General features: G+C 38.9%; 1 long non-coding RNA gene across 1 annotated transcript; it reads left to right on the top strand.

The window, feature by feature from the left end:
* Positions 1-4,679: 4,679 nt before the first annotated feature.
* LOC108587463 lies at positions 4,680-7,111 on the top strand. The gene is made up of 2 exons (XR_001906054.3): positions 4,680-5,042; positions 6,637-7,111. It is a non-coding gene; the product is annotated as an uncharacterized LOC108587463 (long non-coding RNA).
* The last annotated feature ends 462 nt before the right edge of the window (positions 7,112-7,573 follow it).

Genomic DNA, 7,573 nt, shown 5'->3' on the forward strand with positions numbered 1-7,573 from the left:
GAGGGAGGGAGGGAAAAGTACAACGTAGACAAGCTGTCTGGAGTGACCTGGAGGAAAGGCATCAGCTACATGAAGAGGAAGTGAGGGGATTTTGCAGGTTCTGGGAACAGTATATGAAAAAGCTTACAGATGGGAACAAAATAAAATCATGGTAGCTTTGAAGCAGTAAAGAAAGGCCAGTAAGGTGAGGAGAGAGTAACATGAGACGAGGATGGGAAATCGTCAGGACCACAGACCACGGATGGCATCATGGGCCATGCAAAAAGAATTGTGGATCTGATTTAAACTGAAATGTAAATTGATTTGTTCTTTAAACTCAGCTTTACTGAAATGTAGGAAATGGATTAGAGAATATCCAACAGTACAAAGTGTTTATGTTTTTTATTTGCCAAATCTATGTTATTCATGGAGCCATATCACCTAAGATAATGAAATACCATATCTTCTAAAGGTAGATTGTTTACAACTTTTACAGTTGATCATTAGACAATAGTCAGTTTTTTAAATAGCAGTTGTAGAACCTAGAGAAACCTGTTGTTTTATTTATATTTCAGTGGCAATATAAAATGCCTCTAGTTCAGCTTCACTAAGCTCCCTTTCCATTAATACGAGGTGGAATGGTTTTCTGTCTGGTCATCCATTTCCAGGCAGGGCATTATGAGACATCTATATAGGATGCTTCATCCCATAACTGATTATATTCAAACCCAAGACTGGAATTTTCTGATAAAAAGCATTTCTCAGTAATCTTTGATAATTGTCAGATTCAAAAGCATCTTTTTGCCTCTGTTTAACTAAGATTAAAATGAATGTTAATTGCTTCATCCTTACATTTAAGAAAAACAGTTAATGTATTTCCCCACCTAATACCTTAGACTTAATTTGTCAGCTAATATTTTTCTAAGCTTCTCAAGGGATGGCTCAAAGTAAGTTAATTATGTTTCCGTGGAGTTGAACCTTTGGGAGGAAAGAAAAAGCTTGTATCTGTATACGCTAATCTGCAATATCCTTTCCAGTTCATGACACGAAATGACCTAAATCAACCAAATTAGCAGAAAACATGTAGGAGTTTAGCTTACGTGGCCCTCATGCAATTGCTGTAGTGAAATCACAGAATGCATCCAATTTTAAACTGATCTTGATGTGAGATGAGTAGATGTTAAATAATCCTCTATTTCTTCTCAACGTGTTTCAATAACAAATTCCATTTTCAACAGTTACATGATTACAAGCTCTGAAATTAAATTTCATGATGAATAATTAAGCACCACTCTTCAGAGTCCCTGGGAGAAATCACATTCGCTGCAGCGCAAACACTTGGAATAATCGATTGGGAGTCAATTGGCAAGCACTTCAGTTTTAATTTGCAGTTGGGAAGGATCCTCCTTCTCTTCAGCCATTATGGAGTGTGTGGCTTCCCCTCCTTGTCCCATTTGGGGGTGGGGGCAGGGAAATAGGACTTTGTCTTGCTCCGGTATTGTTTCACACTGTAATATGTGAGTACTGAGCTTTAAAAGATACCCATACAAGAGAGTTCCACAGTGACTATAAAATCATAACTGTCATCAAAGTCCTGACAAGTTAACCTTTCTTTTAGAGTCACAGGTGAAAACAATGAAAAATGTAAATTTAACATTTTTGTTCACTTATTTTTATTCTGGAGTTCAGGGGATAGCCAATGCAGGAGTACTACATAGAATAAGGACCGTGACTTTTTTTTTTTAGGAAAAACTATGTTCCAACCACTTGATTGGGATTCAGAGCAAATAGATTAAATTCTCCATGTCTCAATTGCTTTATCTATAAAATGGGTGTGACGGTTAATTTGTCAAGTTGACAGGGACACAGGGTGGCCAGATACTTGGTCAAACATTCTGCTGGGAGTTTCTGTGAGAGTATGTCTGAATGGGATTCACATTTAACTCAGTAGACTGTGTAAAGCAGAATGCCCTTTCTAAGGTGGCCATCCATCGAAGGCCTGAATAGAACAAAAGACTAAGAGAGAATTCTCCGGCCTGAAGGCCTTCGAACTGAAACATTAGCTCTTCCTGGTTCTACTGCAGCTTCTGGCCCTCACACTCAAGCTAGGATATGGCTCTGCAGATTTTGCACCTGGCAGTCTCCATAATCATGTGAGCTAATTCCTTACAACAAATCTCTTTTATTAAAAGAAATAAGGTAATATTTTATTATAAGATAACAAACCATCTTTTTGTTATAAGGGATTAAAGAGATAAAATCTCTTTTATGATTATTTTTAGTATAAAATAATCTCTTTTATTATAAGAAATTAGCTCATGATACACACACATATACACACACATATATATACATATCTCATATATACAAATCATATATATATACATCCTATTGGTTGTGTTTCTCTTGAGAACTCTAATACAATGGCTATAATAACATTTCTCAAAATTGTTGTGAAGAGTAAATAAGATTATAAATAAAAGATCTCTCACACAGTATTTGGCCAAAGTAGACAGTTCTCCCTAAGGATAAAGTCTGGATGATTCCTTATTCACAAACCAGAAGGTTACAGAAATGATATTCAGTTTATTTCCGTTTTCAAAAAATTTAACCTGCCTTCAGTACACATAGGACCGTGTATACGAGTGAAATATTCATCTCTCCCACAATGCTGCTTCCTGAGCCCACTGTGGCCTGGCTGGGCTATGACATAGTGGGAGGGTAGATACTGGCAGTCTGGTATAAAGCAAATTTTCTGTAAAGGGCCAGATTATGGGTATCACAGTCTCTGTTGCAACTACTTACCACTGTTCTTATGGTAAGAAGACAACATGCAAACAAATGAGTACACTATTTTCTGATAAAACTTATTTACCGACACTATCTAATTTTCACTTTTCACAAAACATTATACTTCAATTGTCTTCAACCATTTAAAAATGGAAAAACAATTTCTAATTCACAACTGGTACAAAACTAAGTGGAGGCCTGTATTTGTCCAGTGGATGTGGATGAAAGAGGCTAAGCTGAGACTCCCACACCTGGGCTCCAGATCATCACTATCAGTCACTCTGTGCCACTGGGACCAGTGACATGTTCCCTCCGGCCCTCAGTTTTATCGTTTGTAAAATAGAAGGATGAACTTGATCATGTTTAAGTTTTCCTCCTGCTCTAAATTATCTGTCTCCAATTCTTAGTGTACTTATTGTTCCCAAGAAAGCAAAGGCAGAGCCATCCAGCCTTCTCTAACCCTGTTCATGCGGCTTTTTAGAGCCCTGGAGTCCCAAAGTTTCCAAACAGACCTGTGCTCTACTCTAAGGAGTAACATTGGCCTGTCCTTTAACTACACCCTGAGGCTTTCTGGGGGAAAGTGAATCAGAACTTCTGCTTCGATTACTTACTATCGGGGGAATAGAATCCTCTTTCTTTGTGACTGGGGGGAAAGGTAAGAGGATACACTGAGAAATCCACAGACTATGTAAATGGATGAGGCTCTGTATCCCTAGAACACTTTATTTCTAGACATTGAAATTTGAAATTCATATAATTTTCCCTTTTCACACAATATTGTCCTTCTTTTGATTTCATTTCAATCATTTAAAAATGTAAATATTTTTATTTATTTTTACTGAGATGGAGTCTTGCTCTGTCACCCAGGCGGGAGTGCAGTGGCGCGATCTTGGCTCACTGCAACCCCTGCCTCTCAGGATCAAGCAAATCTCCTGCCTCAGCCTCCTGAGTAGCTGGGATTACAGGCACATGCCACCATGCCCAGCTAATTTTTGTATTTTCAGTAGAGACGGAATTTTACCATATTGGCCAGGCTGGTCTCAAACTCCTGACTCAAGTGATCTGCCCGCCTCGCCTCTAAAAGTGCTGAGATCACAGGCATGAGCCACCATGCCTGGCCTAAAAGTGTAAACATATTTTAAAAGGAGAGAGTAATGTAGCCTCACTCTTGTCAAAAAGGCAAGAGGCAAGAACATCTGTAAAAGATAAGGAGTGAAACATCTAGTGGGGAAGACGTAGAAGTTTGGGGCAAAGCAGAACCAGATTTGAATCCTACTTTTTCCCTTTGTGGGTACTATGACTTTAAACACAAAGTTGTCAAACATCTCTTTCACAATTTTCTCATTTATAAATACTGATTAAACATGCTGCTATAAAGACACATGCACACATATGTTTATTGCAGCACTATTCACAATAGCAAAGTCTTGGAATCAACCCAAATGTCCATCAGTGACAGACTGGATTAAGAAAATGTGGCACATATACACCATGGAATACTATGCAGCCATAAAAAAGGATGAGTTCGTGTCCTTTGTAGGGACATGGATGCAGCTGGAAACCATCATTCTCAGGAAACTATCGCAAGAACAGTAAACCAAACACCGCATGTTCTCACTCATAGGTGGGAATTGAACAATGAGATCACTTGCACACAGGAAGGGGAACATCACACACTGGGGCCTATTGTGGGGAGGGGGGAGGGGGGAGGGAGGAGGGATAGCATTAGCAGATATACCTAATGTAAATGATGAGTTAATGGGAGCAGCACACCAACATGGCACATGTATACATATGTAACAAACCTGCACATTGTGCACATGTACCCTAGAACTTAAAGTATAATAATAATAATAAATGAAAAATAAAAAAATAAATACTGATTAAAATACTTTATTGAGGTATTGTAAAGATAAATGAGTTATTCTAATAATGGTTCCTGTACACAGAAGATACTCGATGTCATTGTAAAACTATGCTATTTGTTACTATGGCAGTTACAGAACAAGAGCAGCCCAGAATGTCCATGTCTTGATCACTGGAACCTGTGAGTATGCCAGGTCATAAGGCAAAGGGAAGGGAAGGTTGCAGATGGAATTAAGGTTGCTAAGGAGCTGATTTCAGATGGGGGGATTATCTTGGATTATCCAGGTAGTCCTGATATCATCACAAGTGATAAAGTAGGTGGGATACAGACAACCAAAGAGATGGCGGAGAAGGACTCGGCCTGCGATAAACCAAAGAAGGTCAGCAGCTTCTATATTATGGAAAAGGTGAGAAAACGGCTGCTCCCCTGGAGCCACCAAGAAGGAACATAGTGACATCCATTTCATCCATCTGTCTTCCAGAGCTGTAAGACGAGAAATTTCTGTTGTTTTAAGCCACTAAGTTTGTGGTGACTTATTAGAGCAGCAATTGGAAACTAATCCATACTATTATTATTATTGTTGTGATTATTGTTATTATCCATGCAGAAAAACCCAGCTATCCACCAAAATATGTGCTTCCCCTGTCTGCAGTCTAGAGATTTTGCTCTAGGCAGCTGCCTGGCCAGGAGCTCTATTTTCCAACTCCTTGCATCTTGTGAAATCAGGCAACCAAAATTGGATTGCTTCTGGACCAAAGCATTTAAATAGGTGTCCCTTCCCTTTCTAGGGCTAGATGCAAAGAATCCCAAGTTACAACACGGAAAATGCCTTGCCCCCTGAATCACTATCTGGGTAAAAGTTACCTGCTTACTAGGAATACCTGCATTGGACCATCACATGAACAAGAACAAAAATTAAATTATGTGAACCACTGATGTTTTAGGATTTATTTGTGAAAGCTAGCATTGTTACAGCTGAGGTATTATCTGCCACTAAATTCCCATTCATTTTATTTCACTGGAAAAGCGGCCAGAAAACATCCTTTCCTTTTGCAGTCCTTTTATCTCTTCAGGAAATTACAAGTGTTTCCTTAGATCTATTTGTGAGAGTAACCCAGGTAGTTACCCTTTTAATATCCTTTAATCTTCCTACTGATGTAATCTCCCAATACCCCAATGCCTCAAGGAACTCCATTACCAAATTCTGAGACTACTATTTTCAGATCCTTGTCTTGAGACATTGAGAAATACAGTATTATAGACTTGTTTATTTGAGGAGGAAGAAGCATTGTTCTCACCTCGTCAATGTTCTGATGCAGACAGTTTTCCTACATCAGGCCCTTCTCTACTCCTGGCACCCAGAGCCAGGCCCCCTGTTCCTGCTACCACTCTTAGTCATTCTGGATGTTTTAGAAAGTTTGTAAATGTAAGCACTCATCGAGGGGCTAAATTGCAGTTGAGAGAAAACCGGCAGGGCATAGTAATTATAAACATTTATTTCAAAACAAAATGATATGTTCTCAAAGCAGAGTCACCCCACAAGGTGTCACAGCTGGAGTGGTGTGTAAGGCTGCAGAATGCACTCAAAGCTTGCTCTCCTTTGGGGCCGAAGTGTGTTGTACAGGACATCCATGGGCATTAAAGGAAGAAAGACGAGTTCCGGGCTCAAATAAGTTTGGGATACCCTGAATTGAACAAGATAAATATATTTGTTTTCTTTGACATTACTGGTGCTCTTGTTCTATATTTTAAAATGTAAACTATAGTATGCAAGTTTTCTAGTTATATTTGATCATGGACTTACATACACACATATGGAATATATGTATACAAGTAAATACACATGTATAAGAAATCAGCATTTAAAAAAAATTTTCATAAATGACTTTGCTAGCAATGCAGATTTAGGGGCTAAATTTCTAGTTTGTATATTATTCAACTTACTTTCATTTCCTCCTTTAACTGAATGGTTTTGACCTAACTGTGTGCTTATTTTCCAGCTATTGTCAGTGAACGGGAAGGTAGAAATCTCAGACCATTTCCTGGCTTACTGTTTCATTTTGTCCAAGGTTACAAAGAGTGTTTTGAATTCAAAGACGATCATGCTCATGTCTTCTTAAGTCTGGTGTCTCTGTGGAAAATCCAGGGATAATGTTAAATGACCTGCCTACGACCTCCTTCTTTCCCCAGCATATGAGTACAAGTTTTCAAGGACAAAACTTTATCCTGCACAAATTAAAAAAGGACTGAAGCAGCCTGGGACCCCTAGTGGAGAAGCAGTGTAGTATGTGGCTCAAATCTCTGGCTGAGAAATCTGGCAGGCCTGATGCCAGTCTCGTAGCAGTGAGATCTTGGGAAAGTACTTATGATCTTGGGAAAGTCCTTGTGTCTCAGTTCCTCTTCTGTGAAGTAGGGGCAACAATACCTACTTTGCAGGCATGTTATGAAATTAAATGAGATAACGTATATCAATCATGAAGCCTCTTGATAAACAGTATTATTTATGGCCTCAATTTCACTGGTCTCTATTGCCAGCTAGGTCAGTTCTGGTAAAGGATCAATAAAATATGCTGTACCACAGTATCTGATGATGCAACTGCAACAAAGTGACACAATGTCCTCTAAGCAAAATGACCCTGTTAACACCTTCTTCTCCAAATATTTCCTATCAAGCTCTTCAGTATTACAAGATCAGGATTCAGAACCAGCGATTCCTGAGTCTCCACTAAAAAGGTCTGTTCTCATTCACACTGCCTCTTGCCCATACCATTTGGACTTTAAAATATCCTCTGCTATGAGATTAAACAAATTAACTGCTCAAAGGACCTCACCAATCTAGATTACCATCATCCTTTTAAGCAAGAAGGGGAAGACCCCAAGTCCAATGCAGAAGAGTCATTTCAGTGTTTTATTCTCTTGTCTTGGGCTGTAAGATCA

This window comes from Papio anubis, chromosome 8 (genome assembly GCF_008728515.1).
Source record: "Papio anubis isolate 15944 chromosome 8, Panubis1.0, whole genome shotgun sequence".
Lineage (NCBI taxonomy): Eukaryota > Metazoa > Chordata > Mammalia > Primates > Cercopithecidae > Papio > Papio anubis.